Below are 19,181 nucleotides of genomic sequence, written 5' to 3' on the forward strand. Positions count from 1 at the left end.
GTTTTGATTTAGTTCAACATCTAAATATTCCTTAAAACCTTCACCTTAATACCCTTAGATTGTACAGTAACAATAGCTGTAGCAGCATTAGCAGCACTATGTGTATAGCACCTTTGGTTTCTTCAACATCCCCCTTAATACACTCTGAAAGTTTCAGCTAAATACCATCAACCGTTTCTGAAGCATTTATGATGCGCCCGCTTGACAACCTGTGTGAGCATAGTGTGTTTCAAATTGGTTCTATTTAGTTTCTGTATGTCCCAAAATTTTTGCCTTGATAACCTTACCTTTAATAGCAGTAGAAGTAGTATTAGCAATATAATTAATTGTAGTAGCGTAAGATTTAGTGATAGTAGTAGTAATAGAAGTATTAATAATAGTGACAGTAGTAGTAGGGGGAAAGAAGCAGCAGCATTAGAATGAAAAAAATTTTTTTTGGTTAGTTCAAATCCCTCACAACAAGCCCTGTTCGTATCAACTTCCAAACCAAACTGTTCCAAAGATATTGCTGTTATACCCTTTTGACAAACTGCATACACAATGGGTGGGGTGATTCAGTTCACCTTCCCCCTCAAAAGTCCTTGAAAATTTCACCTTCATACCCTTAGGCACAGTTGTAATAGCAGTCACAGCAGCAGTATTGATATTGCCAGTATTAGCATTAACATATTGCATTTTCATCAGTAGAACATCTCTTTCATCATATCCTAGAAGTTTCAGCTTAATACAATTAGCTTTTTTATGACATGGTTGATATGTGCTTTTGATAATTTGTATGTTATAAAATTTTCCTCTCAGTCCTCGTTGTAACATCAGATGTAGTAGTAATGGAAGTAGATGCAGCAGTAATTACAGTATTAACAGTATTGTGCACGTATTGCCTTTTGGTGAGGTGACCTTCCTCTTTATTTAATGGTTAATTGATAATTATTCTGGGCTTGGTTTGTTTTGACGGGTGTTTTCGGGCTGAAAAACCTTTGCCTAGCTAATTTATCTACTATGAGTTGCCTCCCCGTAGTAGCTTAATGTGTGTAGGCATGATTATACAATAAGTCGTAGGTAGTAGGCTTGGGACTGTCTGTGCAGGATTTTGATTCTTGTTGATAGAAGAGCGTCGCCAAGTGCCAAAAACCATATTGTAACCAGGATGGACCCAGTATTGCACAAAGGAACCCAGGATCCCTTTATACTGGAGGTCCCAGGGACTTCTTGCTGTCCGGTTCTAAGCGAGATCAAGGGCTTCGGTGTAGACTTGAGACGATATGCTGATCCATGTCCTGCACAGGTATCCGAGATCATTACTTTTGCTGGTGCCATTTAATTTCAATGATTTAAAGAACATTAAAATTTGATCTTGGAATGTTACGACGTTAAGAAATGACTTTTGTATCGACATTTTGACTGACGAATTCAGACGATTTGAACTGGACTTATTAGGGGTTTCAGAAACTCATATCCCAAGGATAGGAAGCATGAAATTAGGTGATATAGAACTTGTTTACTCAGGCAGAAAGGATGGGATACAAAGACAGGGAGTAGGGCTCATGATAAATAAGGAAGCTGTTAAGTCTTATTTAGGCTAGTAAGGTATTAATAATAGAGCACTAATTGCTCAATTTCCAATCTAATGAGGCCCTTGCGCTGAGGTCTTTTGCTTTAACTTGGATGTCCCCTCAATATTGTAAGTAAAGTAGTCTGGTAGCAGTAGTGGTGGTAGTAGCAGTGATATTGGTAGTATGGAAATATAATTTCCAATCCAATGAGGCCCCTCCAGAATTTTTACGACAACCCTTGCCATAGCCTTATATGCCCTCAGGGCAGAATTTCAACCCTTGCGCTGAGGGCTGTGGGAGGGTGGAGTGGTTTGTTATTCTCAAAGATATAATTTCATGACCTTTCAACTGCGATGAACAGAATGGATATCTCAAAACTTTGATTAGAAATGGTTTGGGCTTGATGGATGTAAGGAGGAAGCCTTGCTGCCCTCCGATCACTTTTGACTCTTGAAGGGGGGGGGGGGGGGTAAATTTCGTTTCCAATCGCATGAATTATTTTTGAAGTTTCTACAACCAAAAAATGACCATCTCAAAATTTCGATCGGATGCATTTTGGGAATATACGGGGTGTGTGTGGGGGAGGAGTATCTTCTCTCTAATCACGTTGATTCTTAAAAAGGGTATTAGAAAATCTGAATACCAATTCAATGAGCCCCTCCAAAGTTTATACGACCGCCACTTCTATAAAAACCTTGTATGCCCCCAGGGCATAACTACAACCCTTGCCCCGAGGGCTTTGGGGGAGGGTCATAATCTTCAAAGAGGTAGTTTTCAAAATATTTTTACAACACTTCAAAAAATGACTATCTCAAAATTTTAATTAGATACGTTTGAGGAAATGGTAGACGTGAGGACGGGGGTAGCTGCCCTCTAATCACTTTTAACTATTAAAAAGGGAACTAGCTCCTTCGATTTTCAATCGAAGGAGCCTTTATCGAAGTTTCTACAATAACAAATGGCCATCTCAAAATTTCTATCAGATGCATTCCAGGAAAATATGAAGTGTGTGGCAGAGATATCCACCCTCCAATTACTCTGAATCTTAAAAGAGGCACTAGAACTTCTGATTACCAATCCAATGAGCCCCCTCCAAAGTCTATACGATCACCCTTTCGATATAAACTCTACATGCCCCAGGACATAACTTACAACCCTTGCCCCGAGGACTGTGGTGGGGGGTCATCTTCAGATATATAATTCCCAGACCTTTCACCTACTTTGAACAAAATGATTATCACCAAATTTTTGTTGGATGTGTTTGGGGATTGGTGGGCTTGTGAGGGGGCTAGTTGCCCTCCAATCGCTTATGACTATTAAAAAGGGCCCTTACTGTTTAAATTTCCAATCGAATGAGCTATTTTTGCACTTTCTATGACAAGTCCTTCGATACGAAGTGCCCTGGTCTAAGGTCACCCCCCCCCCCAAATAGTACATTGTTCCCACATCGTGCTTTATTTAGGCAGCGCAATGGCGCTGCCTATGATAAAGAAAGCTAAACTTTCAATGAATTTTAGCTAACTTTTGTAAAGCTTTCACCACTAACTTTCAGGAGGTTATGACGTTTGTAGACTCCAGGATGTGAATTTGAGAGAAACTTTCCAGGAAGATTTGAATACTAAACTGGAGAGTAAAATCTGACAACATAGAAGATGAATGGAATAATTTTAGTAAAATCGTTTGTGAAGTGTGTCTTAGGGAAGAAAGTTAGAAAAATAGCTAGAAATATTAGTGAAAACGCTTTATGTTTAATATAAAGAAGGAGAGCCCCATACAAGATTTATTTGAGTGATGGACCATTTGAAGGCAAGAGGAAAGTAAAGAAAGTGGAGAAATCACTAAACATAGATTAAACAACTATGAAGGGGAGGCCATGAAGAAAATTTTCGAGGATATGGAAAATGCATAATAGTAAAATATTGTACTAGTGTGTTAGTAAATTGAGAGTGAATAGTCAATCTGGACTTGTCCCAGTTAAAGTAAAAACAGGACCACCATTAGTGAAAAGGAAAGAGTTAAAGAGAGGTGGGTAGAACATTTCTAGAATGTGCTGTACCGTGACAGAATTACAGGAAAAGATGAAGAAAAGAAAAAAATCTTTATGACGCATTGGATGCAAAGAAACATTTATTTTGTGACGAAGAATTTGAGAGAGTACTATTGGATTAAAAATGCCCCAGGTGCTGATAGTTCGGGAAATATATATTTCTATTTTAACACGCTGATTTTGAGGTTAGATATATCTTGCTGAAGAATATTTATATGATTTCTAAAAAGGAGAAACACCTAGCGATTTGGCGAAAAACCCTAATTAAACCTCTTCATAAAAAGGTGACAAGAGTGAGTGTGTTAATTATAGAGGCATTAATCTGGTTTCTCTAGGAAGCAAATTTCTTAGTATGATGATGTATTTAGGCTTAGGGATGCTGTAGATAAATTTATTAATGTTTCTATTATTAAGGAGTTAAAGTAAAAAAATTTACAAACCAAAGAGTCTTTGATTATTTGAGACATTTGATGCAATTACTTACTAATGTATATTATTGAGAGTCTTATTCGGTCCTTTATTTCAAAAGGAGATTCAAAAGACAAAATAAGCTTAAGTTATGTTTGAAAAGGGAAAATTAATAGATTTAGTTATAAAAAGAATTAATGAAATGTTTGTTTTGTTTTGAACCCCTTCAGGCACACTCAGTTTTTTGTGGGGATATTTTGTCATTTTAGTTTTTAAAATTACTATTTTTCAAAACCGAAAGGGTTTCCTGACTCTTGTACCCCACCTGTGTACACCCCTACCACCTAATGAATATATTGGCGTACCACCTATAACATAGCATGCGGTAAATATTCCAAACTTGGTCGTGCCACAACGGCACACTTCCTGTCATATTTGGCACAATTATACAATAATTGACACGTATGCGGTAAGCGCGATACTTGAAAGCGGGAAGCCTCTCATCATTATTAGGCTGTAGAAAGTGGTGCCAATTTATGAAAATTACAGAGGCAAGGCTTTTTTCTTTTTTACTTTAAGGGATATAAGAAAAAACGAACTAAAAAATCTAAGGGATTTTTGATTCCATTTAAAGAAATTATAAAAAAAGTTGTTTTTCATACTATAGGTGGAACTTGGCCTGTGCATTCTCCTCCCAAATTGGTGCCCTCGATTGCACCAACCATCCAAATTCCAACCGTAGCTTTCGCTTAGCTATTGTTTTAGTTGAGCTTGGTTATAAATAGAGACACAATGTATAAGACAGTAATTAGAAATATGACCTCCAATGTCTATCATTATATGGCAGTACATAATATTAGATATTGTAGGGGCTATTGATATGATATGTAAAAAGGTCGAAACCAGTTTCAAACACTTGATTACAAAAACTTACAATTTTGTGTCCCAGACGATTGAGATGGAAACAACCTAACTGAATGTCTGCCAATTTATTCTTAGCAATAATTAGCAACATTATTTGAGTTAATCTCTAAAACTTGGAAAAGTAAGTCCAATTCGCATATTTTTATATTATTGAAAAGTTCAATTTGATCTTAACTGTGTATTCTAGTTTTAATTTGACTGCATAGCTGCACCTTGAAATTTTGTAATATGATTTTCCACACCCTTTAGTTCATAAGTAGGTAGGTAATTCCGCTTGATGTTAAATAGTTCTCTGAAAATTGTTGATTTAAAAAAAAGTGTTTTTTTTTTCAATGTTAGTGACAAAACCACTTACTTGATGGTGTGTTGTCATTCTTGGGAACTGTAACGCATCAAGTTTTAAGGGGTACGATTTTAAGGGGTTTCACAATTCAAGGGGTGGATTGTGAAATGTTTCACAATTCACTAGCAATCATTTACCCTTTTAAAGCATGACCTGCTGATTTATCTGTAGTTCGGAGTTTCTATTCAGGTCTTTTTAATTTATAGAAGGCTCTATTTATGTTTGATATATTGCATAAAAATCCACCTGAATGTTTGGTTGGTGTGTTTGAGAGAGATGAGCCTGAATATGAGACAAGGAATTCATCAGCAATTAGAAAACCGATTAAAAGGTCTACAAGGTCTGCATTTTCTATTTGCCACGTTCTTCCTTCTATATGGGAGTCCCTTCCTTACGATCAAACAGTTCGTGGTAACGAACTGTAGTAAGCAGTCACCCGGCTCAATAGTAACCGAAACTCTAAAAAATAGAATTTTGATGCCAATAGTTGCATCAAAAGAATCGCGTTTTAATGCTGATTTTAAATATACAAGATTCATCAAGTTTAGTCTTACTCATCAAAAGTTACGAGCCTGAGAAAATTTGCCTTATTTTAGAAAATAGGGAGAAACACCCCCTAAGAGTCATACAATTTTAGCAGAAATCACACAATAAGATTCAGCGTATCAGATAACCCTGATATAGAAGTTTCAAGCTCCTATTTACAAAAATGTGGAATTTCGCATTTTTTACAAGAAGACAGATCACGGATACGTGTTTATTTGTTTTTTTCTTTTCCCAGGGGTGATCGTACCGATTCAGTGGTCCTAGAATGTTGCGAGAGGGCTCATTCTAACGAAAATTAAAAATTCTAGCGCCTTTTTTAAGTGACCAAAATATTGGAGGGCACCTAGGACCCCTCCCACGCTCAATTTTCCCCCAAAGTTACCAGATCAAAATTCTGAGATATTTATTTACCATAGTCGAAAAACCTAGTAAGTCTTTGAGGATGACTTACTCTTCCACAGTCCCCGTGGGAGGGGCTGCAAGTTTCAAACTTTGGCCATTGTTTACATATATGGTTATTGGGAAGTGTACAGACGTTTCCAAGGGAATTTTTTTTTTTGGTTTGAGGGCGGGGGGGGGGGGTATAAGTTGAGAGGGGGGTTACGTGTGAGGATCTTTCCATGGAGGAATTTTTCATGGGAGAACAGAATTTCAATGAAGGGTGCGCAGAATTTTCTAGCATTATTTAAAAAACAATGAAAAAATAAATATGAAAAGTTTTTTCAACTGAAAATAAGGAGCATCATTAAAAAACGAACAGAAATTATTACGCATATGAGGGGTTCACCTCCTCGTAACACATCGCTCTTTAGGCCAAAGTATTTTCAGTAATTTCAACTATTTATTCTAAGGCCTTTGTTATTCAGGGGTCATACTTAAGGAACTGGGACAAAATTTAGGCTTTAATGTAAAGAGCAAGGTATTGACCAGGGGCTGAACCCCCTCATATACGTAATAAAAACCTACGAATATAGAAGTTTGTTACGTAAGTTAATTCGCAAGTTACGTATATTTTTTACTAATGAAAACGTTCGTAAGAAAATTAAAAGTTCTAGTTGCCTTTTTAAGTAATCAAAAAATTGGAGGGCAACTAGGCTTCCTCCGCTGCTCCTTTTTTCTCAAAATCTTCCAATTAAAACTATGAGAAACCCATATAGCCAAAAAAACTAATATGCAAATTTCGTTTTAAATATTTATGTGCGGAAAGCACATAAATGCGGAAAGCGCATTAATTCAAAAACGTTCAGAAATTAAATAATAAAAAAAAAGTTTTTTTAAATGAAAGTAAGGAGCGACATTAAAACTTAAAACGAACAGAGCTATTCCTCCTCAACGCCCCGCTCTTTACGCTAAAGTTTTTTACTGTTTTAAAAAGTAGAGTTAAGAGAAAGAGTCAAACTTTAGCATAAAGAGCGGGGCGTTGAGGAGGAACAGCCCCTTTCATACACGGAGTAATTTTGTTCGTTTAAAGTTTTAATGTCGCTCCTTACTTTCAGTTAAAAAAAACTTGTTTTTTATTTATTTAATGTAGTTCAAGAGACTGATAGGCCGACTTTTCGAGGGTTGCTTACGGACCATTGTTTTGGTATTTATGATTTATAATTATATATATATATATATATATATATATATATATATATATATATATATATATATATATATATATATATATATATAGATAAAGTAGGGAAATAGTGCATAAAAGTGTTGTTATATTAGGTTAGTGTAGTATAGGGTATTAAGTGATTTTTTGCTTGATTTTGTTTTGTTTTTTTTTTTGCTTTTTAGGGGAATCCATTCCTAATTAATTGTTTTGTAGTTTCGAGAATGGCGGCACAAGCCATAAGAATTTTTGGTAAATTTTTCTTTCTTGTATTTTTTTGTGTTTTTATAAATAAATTTTCTCTCTCTCTATAGCTTCTTTTAACTACATGGAGCATATGTGAACTTAGTACTAAGACTGGGGGACGGGAAGGGATCATCTTCCTTCAATTCAATCAATGTGGTCATTCAATCACGAATTCTGAGTTTTAAAACTCTTTTTCTAGGACTGAATCTGATGAGGGCACAACTTGTAACCTCTTACGCACCGTATATACCCCTGGGCATCATGTATTCCTAATAATAGTATTTGGTTCAAATTTAAAAAAGGCTATTTTGACGTAAATGATCAAAAGCTCCCAAAAAATATCCGGCGGGGTAAAATAAAGAGTAATCCTCCCCAATCGGGGAGCTTAACTATCCAAATCACACAAAAGGTCTATATGGTAAATACACATTATTAATTGCTAGATTTCAATAGAGGTTGAATAAAAAAAAAAAAAAAAATCAAAGTCATGCAAGAATTTTCAATGTATATGATTTAAGGACACGCAATGATTAGAGTCCCCTTGAAGTCTCTTGCATCCAAATTCTCAAATATTTGCATATTCCAGTGTTTGTGGTACATGCCCATGTAGGGTTTTTAAGACAATGGTTTAAAATAGTTAAATTTTAATCATAAAAAAAAATATTAAGATAAAATATGGCTATTCAAGATAAAACCTATAAGGTACATTTTTTACAAGAAGTGTCAAATGGTTCACCAAATGATAAGGAAAAAAGAAACACCAACAAGAGTTTGGTATGAAAAATGGAAAAGAAAAGAACAGAAACGTCCACTGAAATATAATCCAGCGTATGAAATAGACAAATTAGGAATGTTGCTTACGATAAGTAGGAAATTGACAAAGAAAGGCTTAAAGAATAGTAAAAAAATTAACAGTTTCCTCCACTAAAGATCATTGAAAATAGAGTGGTAAAAAAGGTGGACAGAAGTTTAATGCTACTAGAAAGTTGCCTGATGCCGCCAAAAGTTAAAGAATACATGTTTATCTTAATACAAATTGTTGATAAAAGTTGATTTATCTCTGAAAATTGTTGATTAAAAAAAAGTTTTTTTTTCCAATGTTAGTGACAAAACCACTTACTTGATGGTGTGTTCGCATTCTTGGGAACTGGACTGTTAACGGAAACCTTTTCCATTGTAACGCATCAAGTTTTAAGGGGTACGATTTTAAGGGGTTTCACAATTCAAGGGGTGGATTGTGAAATGTTTCACAATTCACTAGCGATCATTTGCCCTTTTAAGTCATGACCTATTGATTTACTGTAGTTCGGAGTTTCTATTCAGGTTTTTTTAATTTATAGAAGGCTCTATTTATGTTTGATATATTGCATAAAAATGCACCTGAATGTTTGGCTAGTGTGTTTGAGAGAGATGGGCATGAATAATAGACAAGGAATTTGTCAGCGATTAGGAAACCGATTAAAAGGTCTACAAGGTCCGCATTTTCGATTCGCCACGTTCTTCCTTCTATATGGGAGTCCCTTCCTTATGATATAGTTCAAGAGACTGATAGGCCGACTTTTCGTGGGTTGCTTAGGGACCATTGTTTTGGTATTTATGATTTATGATTCTTTTTTTCTTTATATATAGATAAAGTAGGGAAATAGTGCATAAAAGTGTTGTTATATTAGATTAGTGTAGTACAGGGTCTCGAGTGATGACACTTTTTTTTTGCTTAATTTTGTTTTGTTTTGTTTTTTTGCTTTTTTGGGGAATCCATTGCTAATTAATTTGTTTTTTAGTTTCGAGAATGGCCGCAAAAACGATAAGGCTTTTTGGTAAATTTTTCTTTTTCGTATTTTTTTGTGTTTTTATAAATAAATTCTGGCTCTCTCTATAGCTTCTTGTAACTATATGGAGCATGTTTGAACTTTGCACTAAGACTGGGGGACGGGGAGGGAACATCTTCCTTCAATTCAATCAATGTGGTCATTTATTAACGAATTTTGAGTTTTAAAACTCTTTTTCTAATGAATCTTTTTTCTAATGAATCTGATGAGGGCACAACTTGCAACCGCTTACACACCGTATATACCCCTGGGCATCCTGTATTCCTAATTATGGCATTTGGTCCAATTTACAGAAGGCTATTTTGACGTAAATGGTCAAAGGCTCCCAAAATATGTCCAGCGGGGTCAAAACAAAAGAGTAATCCTCCCCAATCGGGGAGCTTACCTATCCAAATCGCACAAATGGTCTATTTGGTAAATGCACATAATTCATTGCCAGATTTCAATAAAGAGGTTAAATCTTAAAAAAAAAATCAAACTCATGCAAGAATTTCAATGCAGATGATTTAAGGACACGCAATGACCAGAGTCCCCTTGAACTCCCTTGCGTCCTAATTCTCAAATATTTACATATTCCAGTGTTTAGCTGTTGTTATGACATGGTTGATATGTTCTTTTAATAACCTGTATGTTATAAAATTTTCCCCTCAGTGCTCTTAGCCTTACAAGTTGTATCAACAGAAGTAGTAGTAACAGAAGTAAATGCAGCAATAATAGTAGGATTCGCAGTATTGTACACGTATTGACTTTTGGTGATTAATGGATAATTCTTCTGAGTTTAGTCTGTTTTGACGAGTGTTTTCGGGCTGAAAAACCTTTTCCTAGCTAATTTATCTACTATGAGCTGCCTCCCCGTAGTAGCGAAATATTTTTAGGCATGGATATATAATAATTCGGAGGTAGTAGACTTGGGACTGTCTGTGCAGGATTTCGATTCTTGTTGATGGAAGAGTGTCGCCAAGTGCTGAAAACCATACTGTGACCAGGACGGGCCCAGGATTGCACAAAGCCTCCATTTATACTGGAGGTTCCAGAGACTTCTTGCTGTCCGGTTCTAAGCCGGCTTAAGCGCTTCGGTGTTGACTTGAGAAGATATGCTGATCCAGGTCCTGCACTGGTATACGGGATCATTACTTTTCCTGGGGCCAAAATAATTTCAATGATTTAAAGAACATTAAAACTGGATCTTGGAATGTTACAACGTTAAAAAATGACTATCTAATTGACATTTTGACTGACGAATTCAGACGATTCGAACTGGACTTACTAGGAGTATCAGAAACTTATATCCCATGGGTAGGAAGCATGAAACTAGGTGGCGTAGAATTTGTTTACTCAGTCAGGAAGGATCAGATACATAGACAGGGAGTAGGACTCTAATGAACAAGGAAGCAGCCAAGTCTTTTGTAGACTGGGAAGGTATTAACAAAAGAATACTAATTGCTCATTTTATCACTAAAAATTTCAGAATATCAGTCATAATAGTATATGCCCCTGTTGAACCAACTGAAGGAGATGCCATTGACTTAGATGAATTTTACTCACAGTTACAGGAACAAATAGACAGGGTCCCAAGAAGAAATATGGTGTTTTTACTAGAAGATTTCAACGCCAAGGTTGGTATAAATACGGATAAATGGTATCCTAGCCTAGGTAAATTTGGTGTAGGAAAAGAAAACAGTAATGGCTATAGACTTTTGCAAATTTGTAAATATAGCAATCTAGGTATAATCAATACGGTGTTTGGTCATAAAATGGCCCATAAGTTGACATGGTACTCACACGATGGTAAGACAGCAAACCTTGTTGATTATGTTATTGTAAACCGAAGAGTGCAGCATCAATATAAGATACTAAGGTATATAGGAGTGCTGTTATTGATGTTAAAAGTAAATACTAAAGTAAATCTAATAGTGTCTAGGGTTAATTTAAAGCTGAAATTTCGGAAGGGCAACTACCTCCTGGGAAGTTATGGTGGAGGTAGGCTCCAGGATGAGAATTTGAGAGAAACTTTCCAGGAACAGTTGAATACTAAACTTGAGAGATTAAAATTTGACAATGTGGAAGATGATTGGAATGATTTTATGAAGTTGATGATAGTGTCTTATATATAGTGTCTCATTTTCTGATATAGAGGAAAATGAAAAAGTTTGTGATAAGATTTATTTCGTGAGGAAGAACTAGCGACGGTATTAAAATGCTTAAAAAATAATAAGGCTGCAGGTGCTGATAGTGAGTAAATGAGCTTCTTAAATATGAAAAGGTTGAAAAGGTTGAGAGGTTGAAAAGGAATTACTGAAGATTATGAATATGATTCTTGAAAAAGGGGAAGGTAAATACCTAACAATTTTAGGTAAACCTTAATTAAATCGCTGTATGAGAAGGGTAATAAGAGTGAGTGTCGTAATTACCGAGCCATTAGTCTGGAATCTGTGGGTAGCAAATTATTTAGTAATATGGTAATTTTTAGACTGAGAGATGCTGTACACAAAGTTTTAAGAGGAAAACAGTGCGGTTCTATAAAAGGTAGAGAACGTTTCGACCAAATTTTTACTCTTAGGTTAATAATTCTGAAGTGCCTGAGTTATCAAACACCTTTGGTCCTCAGTTTTATAGATTATCAGCAAGTGTTCGATTCTGTTGATAGAAGATCACGGAATCAAATAGGAAGGAAATATTCTCCTTGACTTAGATTATGCTGATGATTTAAGCATCCTAAATGAAAGTGTGAGAAAAATGAATGAACTTTTAGAGGTTTTGCGAGTTTAGGGTGCTAGAATTGGTCTGAAGATTAATGTTAAGAAGACTAAGTCACTAAGGATAGGAATAAGTGAAGATGAAAAGGTGACGCTGGATAACGAAAAGATTGATCAGGTTGGCAGCTTCACTTACCTTGGTAGTATTATTAGTAAAGACGGTTGGAGCAGTGAAGACGTTAAAAATAGAATAGCCATGGTTCAGGGCGTTTTTTCACAATTAAAAAAGGGTTAAAAAGAATGGGAAGATAAATCTAAAAACCAAGATTAGAATATTAGAAGGTACAGTGATAGTTGTCAAATATGGCTCTGAAGCATGGGTGCTCCGAAAGCGGATTAAGATTTACTAGATGTTTTCCGAGAAATTGTTTTACGAAAAGTGTGGTTGAATCCCGCTTTCTTGGGCTATAATGAAAGAAAGGTTGATATGGTTAGGGGCACGTTCTGCGGATGAAGGATGACAGATTGCCAAAGATTGCCCTTTCCAGCCAACCGTCTAGGGCTAAACGGAAAGCAGGTCGCCCTCGTCTGGGGTGGGAAGATGTCATAAAGAAAGATTTAAAGGAAATGGGAACTTCTTGGGAGGGTGTAATGAGGGAGGCTTTGAACAGATTGGAATGGAGGAGGAGTGTTCATAGCTGTGTTGGCCTCAGGTGGCTTCATGCTGCGTAGAGTTTTTAGTAGTAGTAGTAGTAGTAGTAGTAGTAGATCTTTTCCTGTAATTATTCTCTCTAAGTTCCAACTTAATACCCGAATCAATTCCTGAGGTACGATGTTTTGACAATTTGCATACACATAGTGTTTTTTAATTTAACTTGAATTTCCGCTCAATATTGTAAATAGAGTTGTCTGGTAATAGTAGTGGTGGTAGTTGCAGTGATATTGGTAGTATAGAAATATTGTCTGTTTAATCTTCTTTTTAAGCTCTGGGTAATCAAGTCGCAATCAAGTCGCTTCCCGTCTCGGATTAAAAAAAAAAAACTTATTTTGGGCCTGGTGCTTCACTAGGTCCGGGTAAATGGACTCATTTCAGTTGGTGAAGTCTATTCGAGAGCTAATGTGCTCACCATTTTCCATAAATTTAAGAATAAATTGATGTAATCAAAGCCACGTCGGTTCATTTTTAGTGGGACATTTCCTTTATAATTTCCTGAATTTTCCAAATTAATATACTCAATTGTTCCAGTATGTCTCACCCTTTTGACAATCCTTATACACATAACCCGTTTTTATGTAATTCAACCCTCCCCACACCATTTATTTTGAGGCTCATCTGAATGCCCTTCGTCTTCTTGTAATATTAAATAAAAAACAAGTTTTTTCAACTGAAAGTAAGGAGCGACATTAAAATTTAAAACGAACAGAAATTACTTCGTATATGAAAGGGGCTGCTTCCTCATCAACACCCCGCTCATTACGCTAAAGTTTTTTACTGTTTTAAAAAGAAGAGTTGAGCGAAAGAGTCAATGTTTAGTGCAAAGAACGGGGCGTTGATGAGGAGGCAGCCCCTTTCATTTACGAAGTAATTTCTGTTCGTTTTAAATTTTAATGTCGCTCCTTACTTTCAGATGAAAAAACTTGTTTTTTTCATTTAATGTAAACACAGGTCAGTGTTCGTAACTTGCAACCCCTCCCACGGGGACTGCGGGGTAGTAAGTCGTCCCCAAAGACATAGTTATTAAGTTTTTCGAATATGGTGAATAAAATGGCTATCTCAGAATTTTGATCCGGTGACTTTGGGGGAAAAATGAGCGCGTGAGGGGGCCTAGGTGCCCTCCAATTTTTGTGGTCACTTAAAAAGGGCACTAGAACTTTTAATTTCCATTAGAATGAGCCCTCCCGTGACATTCTAGGACCACTGGGTCGATACGATCACCCCTGAAAAAAAAGAAAATAAACACGCATCCGTGATTTGTCTTCTGGCAAAAAATGCGAAATTCCACATTTTTGTAGATAGGAGCTTAAAACTTCTACATCAAGGTTCTCTGATACGCTGGATCTGATGGTGTGAAAAAATTCTATTTTTTAGAGTTTTGGTTACTATTGAGCCGGGTCGCTCTTACTACAGTTCATTACCACGAACGGTTTGATATAGTAATGGTTACTGGGAAGTGTACGGACATTTTCAGGGGGATTTTTTTTTGGTTTGGGAGGGAGAGTTGAGGTGAGGGGGGGGGGGGGGTGTTACGTGGGTGGATCTTTCCATGGAAAAACTTCTCACGGGGGAAGAGACTTTCAATGAAGTCTCTCTTTTTTTGCTTTCAATGCAAAAAAAAAGGATTTTTTTGCATTATTTAAAAAAACAATGAAAAAATAAATATGAGAAGCTTTTTTTCTACTGAAAGTCAGGAGCAGCATGAAAACTTAAAACGAGCTTAAATTATTGCGCATATGAGGGGTTTACCTCTTCGTAATACCTCGCTCTTTACGCTAAAGTATTTTTAGTAATTTCAACTATTTATTCTACGGCCTCTGTGATTCAAGGTGATGCCTTTGTGTATATTTTTTACTAACGAAAATGTTCGTAAAACAATTAAAAGTTCTAGTTGTCTTTTTATGTAATCAAAAAATCGGAGGGCAACTAGGCTTCCTCCCTCTCTCCTTTTTTCTCAAAATCTTCCGATTACAACTATGAGAAAGCCATTTAGCCAAAAAGAAAATTAGTGGAGAAATTTCGTTTTAATTATTTATGTGCGGAGAGCCAAGATCAAAACATGCATGAATTAAAAAAAGTCCAGAAATTAAATAAAAAAAAAACACATTTTTTTAAATGAAATTAAGGAGCGACATTAAAACTTAAAACGAACAGAAATTACTCCGTATATGAAAAGGGCTTTTCCTCCTCAACGCCCCGCTCTTTACGCTAAAGTTTTTTACTGTTTTAAAAAGTAGAGTTAAGAGAAAGAGTCAAACTTTAGCGTTGATTTGATATTCTTTTGATAGTATTTTGATATATTTACTCTACTTACTCTAGAGTAAGTATTTGATATATTTACGTAATGATTTCTTACACCTTTCTATTTATAATTGAAATAAAATTAAAAATGTAATAGCAGGTAATGCTTTGAATTAAAACAGAAAAAACTGTGTTTTTATTATTGCCCGAACATTTCGGTTTCATATCTCGAAGTCTTTATCAACGGAAAAGGAAACGAGAAAAGGAAAAAAAAAAAGAACACACTCACTGAACAGTTTATACATACTGGAAAATCAAACAGTTCATGGTAACGGGCTATAAGCAAGAGATGCCTCGTGTTAATTGGAATTGAAACATTATAAAATGAGTTACGACGAAAATACATATATTCACTGAATCTCCTTTTTGTGGTGGTTCTAAATAGGCAGATTTAACAAGTTTAAAGCTGCCCCCCAATTGCTAAAAAAGCTACCTGATTTCTTTATTATGAGGAAAGCACCCCTACTCCTCAAACATGGAGTGATTCTTGTGGAAATAATACAATCAAATTCATCGTACCAGAGAATCCAGTGGTAAAGGTTTCGGCGCACTTTCTATGTAAACTGCTGCTCTTAAAGGTGTTACTTAAATAATGAGTGGGGGGGCGGATTTATCAACTAGCTTGGCACTTACATCCACTAGGCTCGATATTTTCAGTGATTTTATAAAGTATTGGTTAAGTATAAATATTCTTAACACTTTGCGCCCCAGCTTATGAAACCTTTTCAAACGACCCAGGATCCACAGTAAGGACATTCTCCTTATTCCTCAAAACCCTATTGTTAACTGACTAATCGTCTCCCTTTTCTTTAAGCTCGTCACTTTGGAAATTAGTTCCGTCCCATCTAGTAGCTTCCTTGCTTTTAGTACGAAAGATTTCTCTCCTAAGAAATTGTTTGTATTAGGATTTAGCTTTAACTGAACCAATTGAATAATTTCAATTGAGTATTATTCGGTTGAATAAGAAAAGACTTGAATGCATTTTTATTGGTAGTTTCCCCCGTCATTTCAGAAAATAGTCTCGTGAGATAGTTTTCAGACAGCGTGCCTTTTTTCTTTATTATTTTATGTTTTTGTACATACTTGGCCGTAATTATGGAAAATTTGGTAATGGTTTATGTTTTGTTTGATTGATACCAAACAACCTCCATTTGTAGGTACCCTAATGACTGTAAATAGGTACATTTACTCCCCCCCCCATTATTAGTTACTTATTAATATCGTTATCAAAAATATTTATCGAAGTCAATCAATTACTCGAAATGTGGAGAATTAGTTACTTGAATTTGCGGAGAATTGTGTAGGAGAATTAGAAAATAAGTTTCTATGATTTCTTTTAAACTGTTTTCTATTTTATTCAATCGAGTTATCAAAGTCAATTACTGTTTTTCTATATTTACTCTTTAAAATGTCGTTTTAAGCCTACCAGCAGTTCTCCTCCAAATTGTCATCTTCGATAATTGTTTGCATTCACCTTTTTGTATAAGTAAACAGATAGTTAAATAAATAACCGAACCCCAGTAAAATAAAAGAGTGCAACCCTTCTTCTAGCTAAACATTGAATGGTAAGACTTGGCTCTAGAGTCTAAGTTTTTACACCCCCCCCCCTCCCTCCTCCCACCACAACCACACTCTGGAAAACGACCACCATGGATATTACCCCCTCTAAAAATATTCCCCCTTGGAAAATAAGGTGCTTTCTGCTTATTTAGAACACACACCAAATGCTGGATTATATTTCAGTGGACGTTTCTGTTTTTTTCTTTTCCATTTTTCATACCTAGCTCTTGTTGGTGTTTCTTTTTTCCTGATCATTTGAATGAACTATTTGACACTTCTTGTAAAAAATGTACCTCATGGGTTTCATCTTGAACAGCCATATTATATTTTTTATGCTTAAAATTTAACTATTTTAAACCACTGTCTTAAAAACCCTACATGGGCATGTACCAAAAACACTGGAATATGCAAATATTTGAGAATTTGGATGCAAGGGACTTCAAGGGGACTCTAATCATAGCGTGTCCTTAAATCATATGCATTGGAAATTCTTACATGACTTTGATTTTTTTTTTAATTCAACCTCTCTATTGAAATTTTCTCTATTTTGTTTTGACCCCGACAGATATTTTTGGGAGCTTTTGATCATTTACGTCACAATAGCCTTCTTTAAATTTGAACTAAATACCATAATTAGGAATACAGGATGCCCAGGGGTATATACGGTGTGTAAGAGGTTGCAAGTTGTGCCCTCATCAAACTTAGTTCTAAAGTTTTAAAACTCGGAATTCGTGATTGAATGACCACATTGATTGAATTGAACGAAGATGTTCCCTTCCCGTCCCCCAGTCTTAGTACTAAGTTCAAATATACTCCATTTAGTTAAAAGAAACTACAGAGAGCGATAGAATTTATTTATAAAAACACAAAATACAAAAAAGAAAAACTTACCAAAAAGCCTTATGGCTCGTGCGGCCATTCTCGAAACTGCAAAACAATTAGCTAGGAATGGATTCCCCTAAAAAGCAAAAAAAAAAAAAATCAAAACAAAATCAAGCAAAAAAAGTCATCACTTCAGACCCTGTGTTACACTAAGATAATAACAACACTTTTATACACTATTTCCCTACTTTATCTATGCATATATATAAAAAAAATCATAAATCATAAATACCAAAACAATGAGCCCTAAGCAACCCACGAAAAGTCGGCCTATCAGTCTCTTGAACTATATTAAACAAAACAAAAAAGTTTTTTTTTAACTGAAAGTAAAGAGTGATATTAAAACTTAAAACGAACAAAAATTACTCCGTGTATGAAAGGGGTTGTTCCTCCTCAACACCCCGCTCTTTACGCTTAAGTTTGACTCTTTCTCTTAACTTTACTTTTTAAAACTGTAAAAAACTTTAGCGTAAAGAGCGGGGCGTTGAGGAAGAAAGCCCCTTTCATATACGGAGTAATTTCTGTTCGTTTTGCTTTAATGTCGCTCCTTACTTTCAGTTAAAAGAAATTTGTTTTTTTTATTTAATTTCTGAACGTTTTTGAATTAATGCATGTTTTGATTTTGGCTTTCCATGCATAAATATTTAAAACGAAATTTACATAATATTTTTTTTTGGCTATATGGCTTCCTCATACTTCTAATCGGAAGATCTTGAGAAAAAAAGGAGCAGGGGAGGAGGCCTAGTTGCCCTCCAATTTTTTGATCAAATAGTTCGTGGTAACGAACTGTAGTAGGGAGCGACCTTACTAGAGTGGCAAAAAAACGAAGTTCCACATTTTTGTAGATGGGAACTTGAACTTTTGCAGTAGGGTTCTCTGATACGCTGAATGCAACGGTGGGATGTTTCTCGCAATTTTCTAAAATAAGGCAAATTTTCTCAGGCTAGTAACTTTTGATGACAAAGACTAAATTTTATGAAATTTATCAATAGTTCGTGGTAACGAACTGTAGTAAGGAGCGACCCGGCTCAATAGTAACCAAAACTCTAAAAAATGGAATTTTGATACCAATAGCTACATCAAAAGATTCACATTTTAATGCTGATTTTAAATATATAAGCTTCATCAAGTTTAGTCTTACCCATCAAAAGATATGAGCCTGAAAAAATTTGCCTTATTTTAGAAAATAGGGGAAAACACTCCCTAAGAGTCATAGAATCTTAACGAAAATTATACCATCAGATTCAGCGTATCAGAGAGCCCTACTATAGAAGTTTCAAGCTCCTATCTATAAAAATGTGGAATTTTATTTTTTTTTTGCCAGAAGGCAGATCACGGATGCGTGTTTATTTGTTTGTTTGTTTTTTTGTTTTTTGTTTTTTTTTTTCCCAGGGGTGATCGTATCGACCCAGTTGTCCTAGAATGTTGCGAAAGGGCTCATTCTAACGGAAATGAAAAGTTCTAGTGGCCTTTTTAAGTGACCAAAAAAATTGGAGGGCACCTAGGCCCCCTCCCACGCTAAGTATTT

At 35.5% G+C, this 19,181-nt stretch overlaps 1 long non-coding RNA gene across 3 annotated transcripts in view; it reads left to right on the forward strand.

The window, feature by feature from the left end:
* Positions 1 to 19,181, forward strand: part of LOC136026645 (uncharacterized) — a 580,251-nt gene that overhangs the window by 520,247 nt on the left and 40,823 nt on the right. Inside the window, exon 1 of one of the 3 annotated variants that reach the window (XR_010617364.1) lies at positions 4,948 to 5,192. The exons of the other annotated variants lie outside the window; for them this stretch is intronic. This is a non-coding gene — a long non-coding RNA (uncharacterized LOC136026645). Of the gene's footprint in view, positions 1 to 4,947; positions 5,193 to 19,181 lie in introns of those variants that run through there. 3 annotated transcript variants of the gene reach the window in all.

The sequence above is a fragment of the Artemia franciscana genome, chromosome 4 (assembly GCF_032884065.1).
Source record: "Artemia franciscana chromosome 4, ASM3288406v1, whole genome shotgun sequence".
Lineage (NCBI taxonomy): Eukaryota > Metazoa > Arthropoda > Branchiopoda > Anostraca > Artemiidae > Artemia > Artemia franciscana.